This window comes from Parasteatoda tepidariorum, chromosome 1 (genome assembly GCF_043381705.1).
Source record: "Parasteatoda tepidariorum isolate YZ-2023 chromosome 1, CAS_Ptep_4.0, whole genome shotgun sequence".
NCBI classification, from domain to species: domain Eukaryota; kingdom Metazoa; phylum Arthropoda; class Arachnida; order Araneae; family Theridiidae; genus Parasteatoda; species Parasteatoda tepidariorum.
Genome location: NC_092204.1, coordinates 3,190,974 through 3,215,007, shown reverse-complemented (window position 1 = coordinate 3,215,007; position 24,034 = coordinate 3,190,974). Strand labels below are relative to the sequence as shown.

At 32.9% G+C, this 24,034-nt stretch overlaps 1 protein-coding gene and 1 long non-coding RNA gene across 2 annotated transcripts in view; one reads left to right on the top strand and one right to left on the bottom strand.

The window, feature by feature from the left end:
• LOC107451064 (E3 ubiquitin-protein ligase Rnf220) overlaps nt 1–24,034 on the bottom strand; it is a gene marked incomplete in the record, with an annotated part of 107,051 nt that overhangs the window by 41,563 nt on the left and 41,454 nt on the right.
• On the top strand, nt 6,503–22,642 carry LOC107451068 (uncharacterized). The gene is made up of 3 exons (XR_006227065.2): nt 6,503–6,674; nt 15,835–15,975; nt 22,410–22,642. It is a non-coding gene; the product is annotated as an uncharacterized lncRNA (long non-coding RNA).

The following is a 24,034-nucleotide window of genomic DNA, read 5'->3' as shown; positions in this document are numbered from 1 at the left end:
GATGAATTTTCAGAAAAAGCGGAATACTTGTAAAAAAACTGAAATTTTTAGAAAAATCTGAAAAAAGGTAGTTTTTAAAAAAAAGGTTTTGAGGAAAAGCTGAGGCCATTTTGGCATCTCTCATTTTCATTTATTTGTTTATGCTTTGCGATTCAAGACATTGAATTACTGAAAGTATTTGATCCAATTTAATCATTCACGTGTCAGACTTATAAGAGTATTTACAGAAACTTAGAATAAGAGAAGGGGGCCACAGTGATCCCCAAGTCATTTTTTTTAAACTCCAAGTAGGGTTAGATATCTTTATGACCCTTTCTAGGTATAAGATACTTCAATTTCTTTTCTTTTTTTTTTTTAAAAAAAAAAGAGTTCTTCAATACTGTTTACAGAGAAAATGAAACTCAATTATCTGAGAAACTGATTTTCCGTTAAGAAACTAAGTCAGATCAAATATTACGTTTAAAAATTGTAATCAAACACAATAGCATTTCAATGTCAGTGTCTAATTAAATTCTGTGAGAAACCCCGAGAGTTGTGTTAAGGTCACCAAACTTTGAGCACTGGCATGAGACCTGTATTAAGCTCATGACTGTCGAGGTCACTTCGGTGTTGGTTTTAGTAGTCGAGTGTATACAGGCTGACCTTTTACAAGCACAAGTTTCAAGTATCTACCACAAGTTTATGAGTCTTAATGCTCATACTGCTTTATTAGCAAAATAATTACATAAGTAGAATATTACATAAGCTTCATAAGTAGAATAAGTAAAGAGTTAACTCCTTTTGAATAAAAGTAAAACGATAATTGGGAATAGCCAGAATAGAAACTGAGTTGAAAAATTCGCAACTTTACCGGAAATTTAATTTTATGATAAAAATCAGGTTTTTAAATAACTAAATTTTTAAGGAAGTTTAGTTTCAAACATTCTACATATACATATATATTAAGCACTCAAAAAATATTTTTAATCACTTTCCAAAAAAAAAGAAAAATTATAAGTATGATCTGTGCTGTAATAAAAGAATTTTCTATTGTTTAAAGTTCTTAATTTATAAACATGAAATCAATAAAATTCAAAAACTTCACATAATTATAAGATAATAACTTGATAAATATTGGAGAAAAACATGCATTTTATTGTAATTTAGAACGACAATCGACACGACAAAGAAAAAATCTCTTTTTAAAAGATAGAAAATTAAGCACTTTTTACAAATCCCGAGTTAAATTAAAATTAGTATAACTGTAGTGATTTACATACCTAAATGAAGAAAATTTCTTTCAGAACTTAATCAAAATAAACTTTAGTAAGTCAAAATTGAGAAGTGGAAAATCGCAAAAATATTAGCTTGGATACAACGATAAAATTATCTAACAATCCAACTGATTTATGAATTGGTGAAAACAGATCGAAATAATATTGGCGACTCTTTGGCGACAAAAATTGCAATTACTTCTTTATTTTTGCATTACCAATCAAAACGTAAAATGATCCGCGAAATTAAACAACAGTTTCAGCTGTCCTTAATGCCTTAATGTAATGTGATTATTAAAACAGTAAAACACGAGGCACGCCTGCATCTCTCGCGACAAAGAAATAGATGCTAAAAAATAAAATTTATTAAGTTTATCATTTTTTTTAAAAAGTTAATACTGGAAAGTTCAGTTCGATGATTTTAAAGCAGACATTACAAAAGTGGTTGCAGTCTTTTCATGGCCTATCATAAAAAGAAAAGTATAATTTAATAAAAAAAGTTCCAAAGGGGGCTTTTTTTCCATTGGGTGTATTTAAAAAGTGCTTCATTTTACCCTTTTCGAAAATGAGATTCATGTCAATTCTCGTCACGTATTATGTTAAAGCGTGCTTTTCACATTGTTCTATTCAACGTTTTCACAATTCATTCAGTTTGATGAATAAGACACTCATCAAGACTTTAATTCTTAGAACTATTTTTGAATTAGTGTTTTATATCCGATTACAAATTTTATTTTATTTTATGTCCGTCGTTAAACAGCAGACCCAATTTTTTGGGTTTACGACTACAAATGTTCAACTCCGTAGCCTTGTAATTTTGAACCCATTCCAGAAGACAAGGGAACTCCCGGATCAAATATTGGGCGAAATTTGCCTTCGTGGACGACTTTTCAATGGAACTAACTTGCATTTGTGTTACATGGAAGACCGCGATTAGCCTGACAGCAAGGGGACTCAAACCCGTCTACCACTGAGGATATTTCACGCCAGAACTGTGGTCGGTGCAAGCCGGATGCGGAATTGATATCGACCAGCCATCACCGAGATTCGAACCCGGTTCAAAAAATTCTGTATAGCCTTCGGTTATACACAATTTTCCTGGCACCTGCGGTTTTGATTTTACATTTATTGTCTTCGATTATGGCTTGAAAAATTTTCCTAACTTCTTCACTTAAACATTAGTTTGCGATCCATAGAAAATGTTTTATTTCATTTTTTAGAGAGCTCGAAATAAAAAGAGGAGCAAGGTACTCAATCTTAGCAAATAAGTGGTGGCCGTGTCTCACGGAATAGACTCTCCCAAAGACTCTCAGAGATGGCTGGTCGATAGGATGTGGATGTTCAGATCATTAATTAGAGTCCCGTCACACTAACCAGGGAAAATTTTCGTGGTTTTTCTCTCCATGTAACGCAAATGCGAGTTAGTTTCATCGAAAAAAGTCTTCCACAAGGGTTAAATTTCTCCTAATACTTGATCATGCAGTCTTCTGGATTGGGTCAAACATTTTTAGGCTACAGAGTTGAACATTGATAGTCGTAAACTCACAATCGGGTCGGCTGTGTTCAATGATGGATATAAAATAAAACTAATAAGTACGGAAAATATTTTTAAGTTACAAACTCGGGACCAAAAACGAATTTCCTATTATTAAGCCTTTTTCGAACGATTTGCTTTTCTTAACTCTAAAAAAATATGGGGTTAACTGCAAATTGGAAAATATAATCCCACTTGTTCAATCTGGTGCGTGGTTGAAACATAATATTAATTTCCCTTTTTGTATATTTGCAATTTAAGGGGAATATTTTTTCCGCACAATTATGAAAACTGTCTTTCGAATTATAATTTGAAGCTGAAAAAAGTTCTTATATTTAATATTTTCAAATTATAAATTTAAGAATTTTAACAAAATTTAAAATGTTCAGTCAATGTTATTTTTTTTTGTCATTTATATAAATACAACTTTAAATAACAGATTTAAATTTTATAAATGATAAAGAAATGAGATTAAAACTTATGAGTTTTTTAGACTTAGTGAGTTTTTAAGACTAGACTTTTAAACTTAAAAATTAGAATTTTTTTAAAAAAACTTTTTAACCCAAGAACTGCATTTTCATTCTTACTTTCTAATCGCGCTTTTATTCTAGGTGACATTTAAAATTTTTAGACTATCATTAAATTAAATAGTACTGAAAATGTAATTTTTGCATTGAATTATTTTTGACTAAGTGTGTTTCATAATAAGGAGCAAAAATCGTTTGATTTGCTTAACTATTTGCAGAGATAAACTGAAGCAGCAAAAATTGGAAATTAACATTAAAGTGTAGACAATTTTGGTCACTTTTCTGATTTAACTAGTGAGACCGTATTTTTAAGATGGCGCGGCTATCACTATAATTTAAGGATTAGGATTCCAAATCTATCACAAAAAAATTATGTTTATTTAGAGGAAGTATACGTTTTTGTGCTTACGTTTTTTTGCTAACTTTTTAGTTGCTTAGCATTATTACGTCGCATTAGAGCTGCACAATGAGCTGTTGGCAACGATCTGGGTAACATCCCTGAAGATGATCCTCTGCAGAGGGGATGGCTCCCCTGCTTTGGTAGTTCTGCTCGCGAATTGAAGCTCTTTACGGTAGAACAATTTAACGAGGACCGATACCGTGCACCATCAGTCCCTACGCAGGCTGATCCAAGTGGTCACCCACCCTCTCACTGACAGCAGCCGACTTCGGTGCTGTACTGGGTCTTTTCGATCAATCCACTGCGGAACCATAGATACAGAAGGGAAGATGACGCATTTATGGTTTAGGGTACTCTCGACCTCCATACTTTAGAATGTTTTGAAGATGAACAATATCCCACGGTAACGCATGTTTGTTGATGTAGTAAATTTACATCGCACTAGATCTGCACAATGGGTTATTGACGACAGTCCGTGAAACATCCCATAGGATGATCCGAAGGCATGCCATCACAATTTGATTCTCTGAAGAGGGAATGGCACCCCCGCTTCGGTAGCCCGACGCGAAGTCGAGCACTTTACGGTAGAGAAGTTTAACGAGGACCAATACCGCACACCCTCGGTCCCTACGCAGACTGATCCAAGTGGTCACCCACCTGCACACTGACCGTAGCCAGTGAAGCTTGACTTCGGTGATCTGCTGGGAACCGTGTCTTAACGATCAGTCCACTGCGGGACAATTATAGAAGGAAAGCCCAAAGTTACAAGCACCGAGATTCGAACCTGCTACCACTCTAAGCTTCCTCATTTTTAAGCGCAGAGCTGAATAATAATACCTTTCGGCCACTGAGGACCAAATTTTCTATACACAAAATATTGAAGTGTGCCATAAATTAATCGCTATCGGTTTCTTATAAAAGTATAATAATACCGAAGTTAACATGGATAGCGAGTTTATTCTAAAATTTGGAAACATGCCACAATCATATTATTTCCAAAACCTGGTAAAAACCACCTAAATGCAGAAAACTACAGGCCAATTAGCCTCTTTATCCATGGAAAGGATTATACTTAATCGACTAAGTTTCCTCCCAGATGAACAATTTGGATTTCGGAAAAATCTCTCAACAACCAAACAATTGATCAGAATTATTGAATTTATAAGCGAGGGTTTCTTTAAAAAGCAAGCCACTGCCTTACTCATGTTGGATGTCGCAAAGGCGTTCGACAGAGAATGGCACACTGGGCTAACCTGCAAAATGATTCGGCAAAATATTCCAGGCGACTTCATCCACATCATTAACGATTACCTAACATATAGGTCATTTCAAATTAAAATCAATGACTATTTCTCAACAAATAGAAAAATTCAAGCAGGTGTGCCACAAGTATCTATACTGGGACCAGTACTTTTCCTTATTTACTGTTCAGACTTCCCTGTAAAAAGGGGAGATCCAAATTTTCAAACGGCATTTTACGCAGATGATACTGCGATCCTCAGCAGGTCACTTAATGTTAATAACGCAATCAAATGACTTCAAACTAATATAACTGACTCTGAAATCTGACTTTGAATAAACAGCATAAAATCGAATCTAATAATTATTCGCAAGACCGACAAAAAGAGAAAAATCAATTATGAAAAAATCATTTTATTTAATGAGGAAGTACCCAAAGTCGACAAGGCTAACTATCTAGGCATCATTATAACATTGCTCACTAAACTGGAAATTACATGTATCAAGCATCCTGAGAAAAGCAGAAGCAGCTTATCAAGCCCTTAAACCAATCCTAAACAAAGATAGAAAATTGGCTTTACACACCAAAAGGCATATCGTATATCTGATGTGTATCAGACCGATATTCTGCTATGCATCCCCGACCTGGGGGACTCTCTCAAACGCCCGATTTGAAAATAAAGTTATGAGTAGAGTTACAGGGGCTCACTGGTTTGTTCGAAATAACACACTTTACAACGATCTTAATATAGATAAAATCGATGAATACCTATACAAACTCAACGCTACCTTTTTTAAAGGTGCAAAAAATTGCTCTACGTGCGATTTTAACAAACTATTAGATATTGATTTTATCGAAACTTCAGTCCGTTTTTTTTTCCTGAGCGTTCTATCTTTTGGCATTTCAGTTAATCTTTCTGGACAAGCTCTGCACCAATGAAGCCCGGCTACCGGGGGGAGGCGAGGGAGTCCTCCCCATTTGTAAATATCTTTTCTTTTGTAAATATCTTATTGTTTTTATTATCTTATGTACTATTTGCGATATATTTAACCCAGATTTGATTTCCCAATTGTATTTATAAGAGATTTAACAAATGTTAAGCACCGCCCTTCCTTTTACCTAAACTCGGTGAAGGAGCAGATATCCGCCTAGGATAGCCACTCCGAAAATACTTGTTGTTGCTAATTTACGTCGCTCTAGAGCTGCACAATGGGCTATCGGCGACGGTCTGGGAAACATCCCGGAGGATGATCCGAAGACATGCCATCACAATTTTGATCCTCTGCGGAGGGGATGGCACCCCCGCTTCGGTAGCCCGACGACCTGCGCAAGAAGTCGAGCACTTTACGGTAGCACAGTTAAAGAGGACCCATACCGCACACCCTCGGTCCCTACGCAGACTGATCCAAGTGGTCACCCACCTGCACACTGATAGTAGCCAGTGAAGCTTGACATCGGTGATCTGCTGGGAACCGTGTCTTAACGATCAGTCCACTGCGGGACCGAAAATACTTGAATAGTTAGTTAGTGGATAACGAGTTTGTATTGGTCCACCTATAAGGGCTACTGTTTTGTAGCATCTCTGAAAGTCATGGGAAAAGGGCCGTGAGACGCCCACTTCCACTACAACGAACATAGCTGACGTTTTATTCAACTCTAGTGGATTATTGAATTCGAAGTTAGCTTCAATTTTAATTCCTCTTTCCGATTTTGACGAAAGGTGACTTCAAATTTTGTCTTTTTTCTAATAAGAAAATTTAAATATTGTTTTTTAAAACTCCGAAAAGAAGGGAATTTTAATTGCTTGGTATGTAATGTTCAATACTCTACCACAGAATTCTATCCTGTATAAGTATGATTAATTTCATTTTCATGATTTTCTTTTGTAAAGAAAAATGTACTTGTCTTCCAACTGTTACAATCGTAGTTTGATTACTATGACTTGTGCCTTCATATGTTTTATTTTATTTTTATCCTTCGATAATATAACTTTATTAAAATCTGAAACTTCTATTGAATAAATGCTTTCATGAAAACTTTTTTTTTTTACAGTATTGAAGATAAAAATGGAAAATTTTATTGATTTAAATGCAGATAATTTACTTTAGATATGTATCTATTACAGCTTTAAAAGCAGATTTTTCAAGTTCCCAAGCTTTGAAAATTTTTAATTTCGAACATTGTATTTGGATATTTGAGTGCCTTATCATTTAGATTTTATAATTTAAGATACGAAAACTGTTCGTATCGTGCAAGTAATTATTTTTCACTTTGTAGCTTTTGGTAATCTTTATGAAAATCTAATTCATGCAAAACCATCTAGTTTACGGACAGCTGCATAATTAAATTCAAATTTTAAAGTTACTAACGATGTTAATTCTGTCGTGGTCACTTTAAGAAATTATTTATTTTTTATTGTTAACATAACCGAAAAGTTAGTTTTTAAATTGTGACAAAATATAGCTAAAAATTACTTACTTGGAGTACTGAAGCTGTAAGCTTTATATTTACGATACTGTTTTAAACTGTTACTTAAATTACGGTAAAATGATTTTTCTAGTTTTTTACTAGAGATGAATAAACCCCTTNATTGTGACAAAATATAGCTAAAAATTACTTACTTGGAGTTCTGAAGCTGTAAGCTTTATATTTACGATACTGTTTTAAACTGTTACTTAAATTACGGTAAAATGATTTTTCTAATTTTTTACTAGAGATAAATAAACCCCTTATGTAAAAATAAAACTTTTCGCCATACAAATTTTAAAAATCTTTGTTGAACATCAAAATTATTCTCGGTATGGGAGAATTTTGAGCTGATATTACTCCATAGTTTTAAATTTTATCCGTTATTAAAGATTAAAATTTCAGTGTTTTATTTTCCGAAAATCCCAATTTCGATATTAACTTTTTCCAAACTTAAATAAGGAATCATTATTGTACAAAATATTTTCGGGACTCAAGTTATTGACTTTTTAAACAAGAAGTTTGGTTTATAGCATTTTGTGTAATAGAAGTAATGTGCAGTTCTTAAAACTTACTAACTTTAAGATATGAATGAATCAAAATTTATCCACAGATAACTGAGCCTTAGTCAAATTCGTTCGCATTAGTCATTTAGATTCCTATATTTTGTATTCAGAATGTTACCTTGCCGTAGTCAAAGCATGGCGAATGTTAAATTTTATACGTAATCTATATTTTCAATGAATTTAAGGAAACTACCCCAAAAAAATGATCAAAATATCGGTATTTTTTTATTGCTTATAATAAAACTTTAAACTATTTCAAATGCACTGAAAAAAATCATACCTTTATCTACATTTGTAAAAATGTTATTAATGATTTTAGATTGCCCTTCAATAGAAATTTGATCAGCAGACAGACTTTAAAGTGCTTTTTCTCAAAGATGACGATTTTGTGTATTAATCATAATTAAATCCTTAAAGAATTTTTTTCTGTTTACATAAAGCTTTGAAGTAAATTTTTTTATCTTAAGTAAAATACGCTTATTTAAAATGTGCATAGAATAAGCAATTTATGGGGGTATTACAATTTTTACAGCATGTTATATATACCTAACAGAAATTTTAACCTCTTTTGCAAAATAATCTATAAAAAATGCTCTAATTGATATATTAACAATTGAATGCATAGAATTGTCAAGATGAGAATTGTAAGCACTAAGAAAAAAAAATTGAAAATATGTTTAAATAAAAAGCCTTAAGGATTTAAAAATCTTGAATTTTCAAATTTTTTTTTTAAATTTTAAAAAATTAAACAGTTTAATTATTTCTTGAAGGCAAATTATGGATTGTAAGTTAAATGAGCATGTAAAGCATTCACAAAATGAATGATTATGCTTTTATTTAAAAAAAAAAAAATTTACAAGGGTGCGGTGACCGTTAAGTTTCCTTTTGAAAGAATGCTATATCACGGATTATCTCTTCATCTGCGTAAGTAATATAAAAGTTTTATGAAATAGAATGCAAATTGGGGTAAACTCTGGATTTTTTAATGTATGAAAACTTGAGCCGCGATGGCTCAGGCCGATGCCGCATCCGGCTAGCACCGACCACACTGCTGACGTGAAATATCAATAGTGGTAGACGGATCATGGGTTAGTCCCCTTGCCATCAGGCTAACCGTGGGAGGTTCTCGTGGTCTTCCACTCCATTTAACGCAAATGCGGGTTAGCTCCATCGAAAAATCCTCCACGAAGGTAAATTTCTCCCAATACTCGATCCAGGAGTTCCCTTGTCTTCTGGATTGGGCTCAAAATGACAAGGTTACGGAGCTGAACATTATTGGTCTGAAACCCATAAAATTGGGTCGGCTGTTCAACGACGGTTATAAAATAAAATTAAAAAATATATGAACTTAAATTATGGTAGGGTTTCTAGAGATTCCGTAATAGGCAGGATAACCTAAAATTCAGGAAGTTATCTTGCAATAATATGTTTGCATTTTTATTTTTGAAAAATATTTTCCTCATTTGAGACTTAATGGTTTATTCTATGTCTACCTGGATTCTCTTTTTCTTTTCTAAGTTAAGGTGACCCGAGTATCTTTGTATTTTTGAGAGAAAAAGTCTCTAATTTGAGTAGTTGTCCTCAAAAACTCCTTAAAGACAGAATGTCCTCAAATCTTAATGTCTTTAAATTGTTTGAAAACATCTCGTCGTTTTTATTTTATGCTATGAAATATCAAGAATCAAATGCCTGTGATTTACTGAACAAAATAATTTTGCCTTTCCGTGAATACTAAGAATGACATGCTAAAATTAATTTACGGGAACTCCGTTTCAGCGGAGAATAAACTAGTAATCATTACGTCTTTTTTAAAGTCTTAGCAAATAAAGAATATTTTTTATATTAAAACTGCTGAGTAATGACAAAGCTTGTTTCTTCATCTAATATTTTTAAAAATATATGAGTGTCCTCGATTATTAATTTGCTTTTCTAATTTGTTTTCAAACCATGGTTTAGTGATGTGGTCGCATTGTTCTAAACTTTAAATTTTGAGTCAGCAGTTGCCATTAAGCTTCTAACACGATATAATGGTATTTTGTGAAGAGTTGTTATCGACAATGTCAACCTTGATCTAAGAAAAGGTACCCCAAAATAGAATCAAATTAAAATGCCTTACATACCAGTGAATTGGAATTTTATTTTTGTGGTGGTTGACACCAGGGCTAAAGAGTTCACTCCGCTCTTAGAGCTGAAGCTACGATTTCCCTCGTCATTGTGTCCACAGATCTCGGAGATCGCAAGCAAAGATATTATGATAACTTTGCATCTTTCTCTTTGTAAAAATAAGTGAGACTTTTTCTGGTTATTAGCTTTCAAACTTTACGTAATTAACACATTATTTCCATTCATAAACATAGTTCAAAAAAACTTTCTTGGCCATTATATATATACATACCCTCCAACTGCTACGGAATTTCCGTAGTTTCAGAAATCTTCTTTTCAGACGGTAGCAAAATTAATGTCTTAATATTTAAAAAAAATTAATTTTAGCGTAACTTGTCCACTATTACTTATAAAAGTGCAGGCCATATGGCTAGATTCTTAAGTTCTGATAAAAGTTTTATGAGAGATCCATTTGCTTTAAAAATTTCTACTTTGGTTCGTTACCACTAGAGAGAATCATTTTCAAAATCCTCATAAGTTGGAGGGTATATCTATATATATATTTCTCTTACACGGCGACAAAAAAAAGCCTCATTACAACTAACCGAATGGCAACGCTAGAAAATCGACCAATGATTGCCGCTAAAAATGTCACATGCCAAATTTAGCTGAGATGGCTCAACATATAGCGCTTTTAAAAACAGAAACTGAAATGACCAGAGAGAGCATAAGCTAGGCAGAAGTGAGTACTCTTTGTCGATAGATCTTTATTTTAGTATCTTGCTGAAAGCTTTTTTTCACGAATTTATATATCACGAATTTATTTGACGGTTTTTGATTTATATCACGAATTTATTTGTTTTACTAGAATTTATTTGTTTATGCAGGTTTTTCCATTGCAATTCATTTATCTTAATTTTTAATAGACTTATTTATAGCCAAGACGCCCAGCTGAGCGGTAGCGCTTCGCGCTGTCGTGCCACAGGTCCCTGGTTCGATCCTCGGACCGGGCAAGGTTGACTCAACCTTTCATCCCTTCAGTGGGTCGATAAATGAGTACCAAGCATGCTTGGGAACTAAACACTGGGGGTTCCGCGTTCGGCTGACCACCTGACCGGAGCATCTGCTCCTGCACCCCAGAGCCCAAGGTCAAGAAAACTGAGATGGACACAGTAGGCCTCGACCCTCTATGGGCTGTCGCGCCGCTGAGTTTATTTATAGCTAAACTTTTAACCTTTTTAAAGAGATATTAGTTTTAGAAATTTTATCTTAAGATTTTATACTATAGACATTTCTAATAGGTTTAACGAATTACATGTCATTTATTTGAATTCAAATTTATTTTAATGACTTAGTATTTACTAAAAAGATGTAATTTTCTTTTTTAAAAAAAGTTGTTATATGGATTTGACTGATTGTTTTGAACTCTCAGAATTTTGTGCATTTGCAATATACCTAAGTTAGGAGCGAGCGAAGCAAACCATATAAGATTGCGTAGCAATTTTCGGGGGTTGGCGAGCGTTAGCGAGCAGGGGGCGCAGCCCACTAGTTATAAAGAAAAATTTAGAAGCCCTTACAAGCTCGAGTTGGGGTTCTGGGAACGAATACCCTCCTGTAAATCAGTTCATGTTAACAAATAATAATAAAATAAATGTTTTTTAAAACTACTTTGTTTAGGTAGACTAAAAAGGTGAAAGTTTTAAATTTTTATAACACTTTAAATAAAAAAACGTTAAGTTTATCACATTTTATAAAATAAAAGAAAAACGACGATGAATTGCTTGAGGTGATAGAAGCTTATGGCAAAAAAGAATTCATACATCATGGCGGCCAAAATTATTTTAAATCTAATTCAGAGCATTATTTGTGACACAACCGTAACACATTTTAAGAAGTTTTACTTCAGAAATTCCGTGAGTAAGATAATATTTTGAGAAAGAAAAAAATATTATTTGCTAATTTAGTTTCCTTTCTTTCTTTCAGAAACCACTTTCACACTCTTGGCGACTATTTTTATTTAAGCATCATGCTTTGTTCCATTTCAAAACGGGGTCTTCATTTCTTTATAAAAGGGTAATACGATATGCCTCTTTTGCAGGCAGATGTTTTTACTCATTAAATTTTAATGCAGATGTTTCAAAAGGGGTTGGAAAAAAAATCTTATCTTGACAAACAAAAAAAAATAATTTGCTAATCAGTTTTCTTTCTCCCTTTTCTTTCCCTTGGCGACTATTTTTAATTCCATTTTGCATCAATTTTTGCTCCATTTCAAAACGGGGTCTGCATTTCTTTATAAAAGGGTAAATACAACAATGCCTTTTTTGTTAGCAGATGTTTTACTTATCAAATTTTACTGCTGTAGTCAGGAGTCTATAAAAAGATGCTAAAAAAATCGTTTACATTCTCGGACAAAATTTTTCTTTTGATTTTTTCTTTCTATGAAACAGTTTTTAAACGATTTGATAACTCTAAAGAACACATACTTTTCTTAAGCATTACATTTAAAAATAATTATATTTAAATCACAGTTTTTTTAAAGTGCTTGCTTAAAAAGAGAATTTAAAGTAAATGAAAAAGAACTCAAATAGTAATGATATTCCTCACTTTCAAAGAATTAAAATATAATTACACTTATTTAAAAATTACACAACATACACTCTTAGAGCTTCGAAATCAGAAGGGAAGGTACAAAATCTTCGAATTATCAAAAATTCGAATTTAGAATGAATACTTGGAAAATGCTGATTTCACGAAGTTATCTAAAAAGAAATAAACGTTCTTTGAAATTTTTTATTTTTAATGATTATCTGATAAATAAGGTGATACACTTTTGAGAGCAATGGATTATTACTTTTCTGGGGCCATCTCTTTACAAACAATATTCACACGCTGTTGAAATTTTTACTTCTTAAATTATAACTTAATGATTGATTTATACATACTCTTAAGTATTAATTCTTAGTCAAAATTAAACGTAACAAAAGCATTTATCTATCTACATCTATGATAAAGTTCAGCAACAAAGAAGAATCATTCTGAATAAGTTTTGTTCTCATGATAGAATTTTCGCGTATTAAAAACCGAACTTAAAGGAGTAAACTTAAATATGCTAATTAATTAGTGTTAACTATTAAGTTAACGAAATCAGTTTAACTCAACCTTTCGAACTCAACCTAACGAAATCAACCTTTAACTCAATATTTTGGAATATTAATTGTTAATTCCATTCAGTAGATGGAGTAAAAAGAGTTTTCATAAAAAAAACCCAAAATGCATATTTTTTTCGTTGTAAGATACTATTACAATATATAATTATACATTAATCAAATATTATTATTTTGAGCCGCGATGGCTCAGGGGATAGAGCGTTCGTCTTCCAGTGAGGTGAACCCAGGTTCGAATCCCAAAGACGACTGGTCGATACGAATTCTGCTACCAGCTTGTACCGACTACAGTAATGACGTGAAATATCCTCAGTGGTAGATTGATCATGGGTTTAAGTCCCCTTGTATTAAAAAAAAAATACAATTTTAAACTTATAAAAAAGTTTTACTAGTTGGCGAAAATGACGCTATAAATACTTTATTATTTTAAAAAATTCAATTTTAACTTTAATTATTAAGAAAAATGAAATCCTATATAGAAACTTTTTTTATCTAAATATTCTTTTATAACAATAAGTTGAGTTAAATTTAGAATCCCTGATTTTAAAATATGCCGTTAATAGCAATTTGTTCATACTTAATCATTAGGAAACATCAACCTTAAACGCTAATTACTGAAACAAAATAATAATTTAGGTTCATAATGACATTAGAAATTTTACAATTGTTTATAGATATTTAAATTTACGATGATATAATTTATAGATATTTAAATTGAAGAGAATATAATTTTTAAAAAAAATCATAAATATTTAGAATAACTACATTAAAAAATATGTTATGAAATTAGGAGAATTTCAACTATATACTATATATTTTATTTATACTTTTTACTTACATTTTAATTTTCTTTGACTTTATCTATTTTTTAATTCTTTTCACCTGCCTTTCTTTATGAAGTAACGAGGCGGTTTCTATTTAGATAATGAATTTTTATAAAAGTTCTTAACGACAGAATAAACGTATTGCTGTTTTATATTAACTGTGTCATTTCGGAATCCATTCTTTACATAGTTGTTCATTTACTTTAGGGAACACGCGGGAAATTATATTTTTTCCTTTTGTTTTTCTATCAGAATTTTTTCAAGTTGCAATCGGGCAAGCTGGCATTTCGATAATAGTTTTAAATTCTTGTAAATTCACTGCAAAATCAGAGGAAAGTCATTATAGAAAATAACTAATGTCTTAGAATATCTCGCAAAAAGAAATGCTCTAATATTAGTTAGAGCTAGTAAGGCCGAACGCTCCGTTCTTGAAGTAAAAGTGCGAGCTTTGCGCCAAAGTGACGTCACTAGAGAAAATCGGGTTATTGGCGCGGCGAGAGTTTCTTCAAGGGAGTGAACCAGCCCTTCTATTCTCTTTAACCCTGGGTTGACACACGCTATAGCACTCCCCCATCAGAATTATATCTGTGATAGAATTTGATGACCGGATACTACTAGTTGATTCACTTCTGTTTTGTGAGAAGCCGGGAGAGCTGTATTAAGATCCCCGTACTTTTGAGTGCTGGTCGTTAGCGCTGTGTTAAGTTCACGGTCGTGGTCGCTCCTGTGTTTTACAGTCGAGTGTATACGTTATTCGTTGTGTGTGATGGAGTCTGAGCAGCAACGGCGCTAGGAGGTAGATAATGACTCAGTCACAAGTAGCAAGTCAACTGTTCAATGGGGATCATTCATCGAAGTAGGCGTGTTGAGATAGAAGTGGGCGTTACTGTCAAGATAGGCGTGTTCCAACCGAAGTGGAAGTTTCTGTCAAGGTACGCATGTTTACATCACGTCCGGGTCACCAATGTGCGTGTAGTTGTTATTGACAATGTCAACCTTAATCTATGAAGAGGAACCCCAACATGGAATAACTCGTCTTGCATACTAGTGAATTGGAATTTTATTTTTGTAGTGGTAGACACACTACAGTATCCTATGAGACCTCCTTTTCCCACCATCGTGGATATTGGATTTGTTCAGCACACTCGTTAACCTCTATATATATAAGGGTGGGAAAGAAATGCCTTGCTTTATTAGACATGGGGAAAATGGTATTTGATAATTGCAAAATTCCATATCCAATTAATACAAAGTTCAATCCCTTGTCTCGCCTGTCAATCGAATTACAAAAATTCTCATCACTTGTATACATCAATTCAAAATATGGTACTTAGATACCGTGAAGTTGATGGTCAACATGTAAAAACGCCTGTTTATGGTGTGCGCAGGTCACAGGCTTCAGATAGTACACCAATCAAACACAATATCGTGATCATTCACGGTAACAATACATACGATAATATCACGACCATTATCGATAACATCTAAAGAATATCATAACAATAAATATTGATATTATGAGTGTTAAACATAATTTGGGAAATGTCCTTTTTAAAAATTTAAACATGAGAGAATATCATGTTAAAGAGATATTTTCAAGATCCGAAAAGTGTAGTTATAGGGAACTATGTTCTTGACTACTCTGAAGAATCAGTCGTGTTGTCCCTAAATAGTTGCTTCATTTAATACTTTTTAAGCCATGAATTGTTTCGTTACTTCGATAAATAATACTCTTAGGTGGAATTTAATACTTTCAGTTATCTGCAGTCAATTTCAAGAAAAATGATGCAGATTCTCCACACGTATATCCCGGAGTTTGATTAAAGAACTGTAGATGAAGAGAAGATTCTATGAAGGCTTAGAACTGATGAGTGAAAATTTCTAATCTTTTACAGTCTGTAAATACTAAATGCAACTCTTTATTAATCATCTAAACTATTAATCTGAAGATATTTACTGAAAGTTGTTTCTTTCAAAGACAATTGTTTCTTTCCATATATTGAAAATAGTTTTGTATAAGTCGGACCATTTTATCACGTGATCAATACTTTAAGTAGTTTGAGTCGTGGTGGCTCAGAGGATAAAGCATTCTCCTCCGAATGATATGACTCGAACTCCAGCGGTGGCTGGATGTTCGAATTCTGTTCTCAGCTCTCACTTACCAGTGCTGAAGTAAAATATTCTCAAAGGTGTTAGATTCCTCTTGCTGTCTGAATTACTGTGGCGGGGTTTCCTGGTATATTTCTCCATGCAACAAAAGTACTGCTTAGGGACCGAAGGTGTGCGGTATGAGTCCTCGTTAAACTGCTCTAGCGTAAAGTGCTCGACTTCGCGTGCAGGTTCGTCGGGCTACCGAATCTGGAGTGACATTCCATCCACAGAGTTTCAAAATTGTGATGGCATGTCATCGGATCATCCTCAAGGATGTTTCCCAGACCGTCCCCAATAGCCCATTGTGCAGCTCTAGTGCGACGTAAATAAACTACATCAACATGTAACACAAGCGCTAGCTAGTTTTTCCCAATCCAGGGTTTTCTTCTGAATTTGGTTCACAATTACAAGGCTACGGAATTTAACATCGATAGTCGTAGAACTCTAAATTCGGTAGACTGTCAAAGAGAAAAGTGCCCATTGTCGTCGTTATATTTTTAGTGACTGGAAAATAAATTTGTTGGATCCAATTTTTTCTTGTAGATCATTTTTGGTTCTCGCCATCATAAATTTAGGTATTGTCTAATATTTTGCATCCCATATTTAAAGGAATCTCATTCTCCTCTAGATTAAGGAAATAAAACATTCTTTTTAAAACATTCTTCAAATTACTGTAGTACTAGCAATCAGGTAAATGATTTGTTAAATGGTTATGTACTTAGCGCTAAACATATCTGCACTTAATATACTACCATAGCCGATCAAATGATCGAACTTTATGTTTCTTGATTGAATGTATGAAATATGGATGTAAGGAAGGAAATAAACTTAAAAAACTTTATTATAATTAAGCAAAATTGTATATTTCTCATTTTTATGTATTACAAACACAAAGAATAAAAATTTTTAATTCATTGCTCAAAGCATATTTTACATATACATTTTCATTTGTACATTTTCCACAAACATATTTCTGCGAATTATTATTCCTATAATTCTTATTATTCTTATAATTAATATTATTTCTTCTAAGAACTTGTGCAGTCTTGTTTCGGCATTTCTCTGGGTAAAAACTAACAGTTAGAAATGAAGTAAAGCCATCAAAATGAAATACTTACCAAAACATTTCGTTTTTGTCACTTTTTCCGACACAAAAATACCAATCTAAAATTTTAGGCACTTTTTGAAAATTTGAGTTCAGTTATTCTAATTGAACCAACTTCGCAACAGTGTTTGCAGAGATCATCGAATGCTATACGTTGAACAAGCATTTCTGATCCGATAACCTTATAATGCAATAAATTGTTCTCCTGGTCAAATGGCCGCTTGTCGTAGAATTTGGACAAGTATTATTTGAAACAAAAAATAGAATATTATCTGTATACAATTGTTAGAAAAAGTCATGAAGTGCAAAAACGATAAGCTCATTATCGATGCAAAAGTTCTTAAACGGTCATTTGACGGATTATGGTATGCTTATAGTGTTCATTTAGAGTTATGCACAATTTGGTACATACACAAATTCTATAGAATGCTGTTCATTTATGGAATCTCATTCTCCTCTAGATTAAGGAAATAAAACATTCCAACCAATCCTAGAAGAAATCTTTGGGCTTGAATCGCAAACAAAATTAAATTTATGAAATTAATTACCTGAATTAAAGACTAGGAACAATTAAGAAGCATCTGGGATGGTGAGCTGTAGCGAGAAGGAAGGTTTATCAGAAAATTGTGATTTCCAGTATTTTAGCTTTACTACCGTTTATATACACTAAAATCAAATTTCATAGATCAAGAAACATTTTGAAATTAGTGATGAGTTCAGGGCCCGACTTAGCCTAATTGGGGCCCAGGGCAAAAAAATTCTTTGGGGGCCCCCTCTGCTTCACTACTCACAGTAGTAAAGATTTGAATTTTATGTAGGTATTTAAATTTTTCACCTCATTATACATAGCTAACTAGAAAATGTACTAGAACCTAAAATAGCTATAAAGTCCCCCCCTATCCTCCAATGATCGAACGAAATATCGATCTGTCCATTTTATTGTTTTTCTGACAATTATATGTCCATCATGCCAAATGTTCGCAAATACGAAGGCTCAATCAAGCCAATCAGAAGCCTGTATTCTTGTAAACATATCGTATATTGCTATATGTAAAAATACAGGCTTTTGATTGGCCAAATTAGTCCATCGTAATTGCAAAAATTTAGTTGAATTCAGCACTAGAAAGACATGGATTTTCGAAATATAGATTTTTTGTGTTCGTACGATAGATTAATGAAGAGGCTAAAATAAAACTGACGGATTTTACACTGAACTGATATTTTGTCTAAAAAAAGTTCTTAAATGAAAGAAACCTAAAATAAACTTTCAATTCGATTTTGGGGCCCCCTCTAATGTGGGAGCCGGGGCAACTGCCCCGTATGCCCCTGCCTTTGTCAGGCTCTGGATGAGTTACATAATTTTATAATTTAAGTATAGTGATGGGAATTTCGTTATTTTTCTTAAATTCAGTCACATAGGTATCAAATTTTGGGGGTTTAGAAACTTATTTAATACATTGCGCAAAATAAAAACCCGAACTTAAGAATCTATTGAATCACGAATTTAAATACTTTTTTAGTAGTTGGAGGAGCCTGAAACCAAATAAGGCTATTTTCAGTTTTCAAATCTGACACTTTCTTTACACTTGTGTTTGGATACTTGATCATGCAGCCGCAGTAAATTCTACTAACTACTAAAATTTAATACTAGTCAATCAATACTGATATTTTAATTCTGAATTAAGGTATGTATATTTTGACATTTTAATTGTATTTGACAAAACCAAAGCTTTAGTGGAATCATTTTGAGAATTCATTCCCTTGATATTGTCTAGCATATTAAAAAAAATTCAATTAACGTTAAGGGTTTCAAACTTTTGATAACTCTTCTGTCTAACATTTGAATAACACTATGTCTGCCAGATAGCAGCAGCTTTTCACTCAAACCATAAGAGTTAAAATTTGATACGTAAGAATCCCGGTTCCAATATCTTTCAAGCTAAGAAATTNGAAATAAAAAATTTCATTTTTCGATAGTTAGATCAAAGAAAAGAGCATGAGAGTTGGATTACCGACGTTGTCAGCCTTCATCTATCATAACGTTCCCCAAGATATAAAAGAGTTAACACATCTTATATACTAGTAATTTGGAATTGTATTTTTGTAATGGTAGTTACACTATATTATTCCCCCATCAGAATTTCATTTAGGATAGGATTCGATGAATGGATATCACTAGTTGATTCATTGCTGTTTTGTGAGAGGCCGGGAGGGCTGTATTAAGATCACCGTACTTTCTGCTGATCGTGAAAGCTGTATTAAGTTAACGGTCGTGGTCACTCCTGTGTTACCTTTAGCAGTAGAGTGTATGCGTTGTACGTTGTGTGTGATCGAGACTGAGAAGCAACAGTGCGAGGAGGTGGATAATGTCGCAGTCACAAGTAGTAAGTCAACTGTTCAATGTGGACCATCCATCGAAGTAGGGGTGTTCAAATTGAAGTGGGAGTTACTGTTAAAGTAGGCGTGTTCAAATCACGTCCGGGTCACCAATGTGGGGAGTAAGTAGTTATCGACAATGTTAGCCTTCATGTATGAAGAGGTACCCCACCATAGAATCGAGTTAACATGTCTTATATACTTGTGAATAGGAATTATGTTTTTTGTAGTGGTGGAAACGCTACATAGCTATCTAAGAAAGGAACTTAGTATTTGACCCCTTGCACCACGCTGGAATTCGAAACAATCCGTGATTAATTTAGGCACCAGAATGTTCGCGAAAAGAGCTTAAACAGCGGAGTGTCGTAACTTTAAATACGATATCTTACGACTAAAATGCAAGATAGCCTCACTGGTCTTTACTTCAAGCTATGGTGCGCTTGTGAATTTCAAGTGAATTTGAATATAAAAAAAACATTTTAAAAAATTTTAATTATTACGATACGACAAATTCTGTGTTATTAATAGCAAAATACAAATAATTTGAAGGGAATCTATGGCAATAATATGAGATTAAATATATTTTCAGAATTTTGTCATAATCAACAGGTCCAAAATATATATATATTTTTTTTTTAATAACGGCAGGCACTGAGCTTTCGTTCTTCGCCTTAGAAGATGCCGGAAGCGTTGCTCATTTATCGTTACCCAGCGGGCACCTCTGAACCAAAGTCACGGAGGCGAGCAACATTACCCACGCCACACTGCCACTAATACCCGTTCATAGGGTGGGCCACATTCACACATCAGAAGACAACAGAGAGAGAGAGAGAGAAACAACCATGCCCAGAGCGGGATTCGAACCCGCAGCCATTGGCTTCGCAGTCAGACACGTTAACCACTCGGCCACCTGGCCGGCTTTCTAAAATATAAAAGAATATAAATAAACAATAAGATACGAACCCATAAGATTCAGTCATTCTTGTTTAACCCGAGACGAAGAGCAGGGCTCGCGTTATTCACGTGATTCATGAAATTAAACAAAGAGCCGGACTCGTGATATTCAAGTTTGATCTAAAATTTTCTTCCAGAGTGAAATAGTTAATTTAGTTTTTCAAACTTCACTTATGAAAATTGTTTTTTTATAAACTAATAGATCCAAATGATGCATCTATGATGAAATCGTCGTTTTTAAAGTGGGCCTTTTTTTTTAAGATTGAAAGTAAACAATTGTTTTTAGGAGGATGCTATGAATTTATAATAGTAGTTATAAACTTGCGTTGTAGGAATTTCAGTTTTAAAGCTCATCTTCGGAATTTTAAGGCATAAAATATCAGCTGAAAAATTACACCACCCCAAGTCTGAAATTTTACCTGGTAAGGATTATGCTTAGTGTTAGAAAAAGTGAATATGTATTACTCTCTTATTTGTAAAACACAGAAACTAAACTTTTTGAACTGTCCATTTTTCTCCTTACATTTACGGTCCTCAGAATAGAAGTTCTGAATTTAAATTTTTGTTGACAAGAAAACACACCATTCCTTCTGATATTTATGAAAAATACTTTGAATGGGAGTAAAACCCCAGTTACGCTTCCACCAATTATTCCTTTTACTTTAATTTTCTCCAAATCAGTTTATTAAACTGTGAATCGCAACCCAAATTGAAGGCACCAAAATTTTCAGAAATTTTGGCGTTTAACTAATTTACAAAATATTTTTTCACAATATATTTGAATTTACCGAAGTATTGTATTTTTATTGTATTATGTTTTCCCATTGTTGTGTCTTAGTGTCTGACTACTATTCGAATCGAAATGAGATTATACATTTAGAATCTCTGTACTCAAAGCTTTCTAAACACTAAACTTACGTTAGTACTCCAATTTACAAAATTATAGCAGTTTTTATGCAATGTGATAACAGTGGATAGATTTAAAGAGTTTTATTTTGTTATCTCAATCACATTTTTCACAACCTTAAACATGATATCTCTTGTTTTTAAAATAATTGTCTACATTTTTTCAGGAGTATCTATGGTTTTGATACTTATGCTTTGAACTAAATATCAAGAAAAAAATAAAATTTCATTTCTTATACGCACAAAGACATGGGCGAAAAGTTTTAAAATAAGCTATTTTTACTACATGGGTTCCCTAACTCAGTAGTATAGGCACTTTTAAGATAATAGTTCAACATATTTGATTGATTGCTAAATAAAATCCTCAAAGTATATATTTTTAGGTGTTTAGCGAATATGTGAAAGCCGTTTTAACCTAAAAATGACAATTTAAAAATTTTTGGTACTTGTGTAAGTTTTTACACGCAATATAACTAGTTAAAATTTTATATTCGTATTTTAATTTTCAAAATTATTCTGATACCTTAAAACAAAGTGACCTAATACTGTAATACATTACAGTAAAAGTGAAGAAACAGTTCTACTCTGACGTGTGTAGGATTTGCACAATGCTTACTATAGTTTCTTAACTGTTTCGAAAATATGATGTGGTTCCTACACCCAAAAATTAAGAAACTAACAGGTCTCTTATGAAAACGAATTGTCATGGAAATTATCGAAATGAGATTAACATGAAAGGGAATGTTCCAAAAAGATGAGTGTGTTAATTAAATGTAATAAACTGGGAAAATGTATTGCATTTAACCTATACTATTTGTTAATTTTTTTTTTCTATTTCAGGTATCAGCAAGTGTTCAGCAATCTCTTGCCAGAAGCCCCTAAGAAGACCATTGTGACGTCACCACCCTTTCAATCAGAAAAGTTTATGTTCTTCAGATTTGTGCTTTCCAGTAATTTTATCTTTGTATTAAGACTTCCTGGTTTCAAAACTATTGCCAAGTCATTGGTTTCAGAACTAGTCAGCATGTTATCAGAAGCATGTATATAATATGTGAACAGGTTATTCAAACTTATCGGAATATTTTGTATATTACTTCCTTTTTAATTGCTTTCAACTCAATTTAATAACAAAGTATAGTAACGCTTTCAGATCATGAAAACTTTCAGGAATTTTGGTCTCAGTTTGAGAACGCGATTCATAATAATCAAAATTTGAATAAAATCGACACATTCACACATACTTAAAAAGTTTACTGAAATCAAAAGCACAAACCGCTATACAGGGTTTGACATTGTCTGAGAAAAACTACGATATTGCAATTAAAATTCTTGAAGAGCGATACGGCAAAAAAGAAATTTTGATTAGAACGTATATTAATAATTTATTAAATTTGTCGCCTGTTCGTAACACATCTAACTTAATAGCGCTCTGCGAATTATACGATACGTGTGAAATTCAAATACGTAATTTAGAATCACTTGGCATCGAACTTGAAAGTTACGGTAATTTACTTTTCCCAATTATAACTAAACTAATACCCGATAGTTTAATTTTAAATTATTATCGTGAATATAAAAACGAAACAGATTCATGGAGCGTAACAAAATTGTTAAGAGTATTTAAAATCCGAAATCGAAATAAGAGAAAGAACATTTTCATTTCAGAAAAAAGAATCGAATTCTTTTCAGGGTTATTCTAAAATTAGAAATGAAAGAGAATTTTCTAGTTTTGAAAATAATAAATTCCCTAAAATGAGATACGATAGGAATGCGAGTGCTGCTACTTTAAATGTTATTAGTAATGAAAATAAATGTGTATTCTGTTCTAATGATCATAAAAATGATGAATGTAAATTAAGCGTTGCCGAAAAGAAACAATGTTTATTACGTCAAGGAAGGTGTTTTAATTGTCTAGAAAAATTTCATATTGTCAGACGATATTTTAAGAAACCTGCTTGTACTATTTGTCGTAAAAAACATAATGAAAACATATACTATAAACTTTCAGAAACAAAACCCAAAGTCCCCCAAAATGAAACTATTGTGTCTTCTGTAGCAGAAAGTAAAAATTCGAGCAGTAATATTTTACTCCAAACTGCGACGGTATTAGCAGTAAATAAAAACAAACAAGCTGAAATACGTATCTTATTTGATTTAGGTAGTCAAAAATCATTTATCGAATCGGATCTTGGAAATCAGTTAAAATAATAGGGAAAGAAACTATAAAAATATATCCTTTTGGTTCGATAGAACCCCAGAAGGAAACAATAGATCGTGTTTTAGTAAATTTAAGAAATATTCATGAACCTGCGAAAAAAATACAATTAGAAGCGTTAACTACCCACGCTATTAGCAATGCAGTTATTCATCGGCCAGAGAGAGAAGTAAGAAATTTATGCTGCGTAAACAATTTAACACTCGCAGATGAATCACTGTGGGAACGAAGTGAAAGTTCTTGTGTCAGA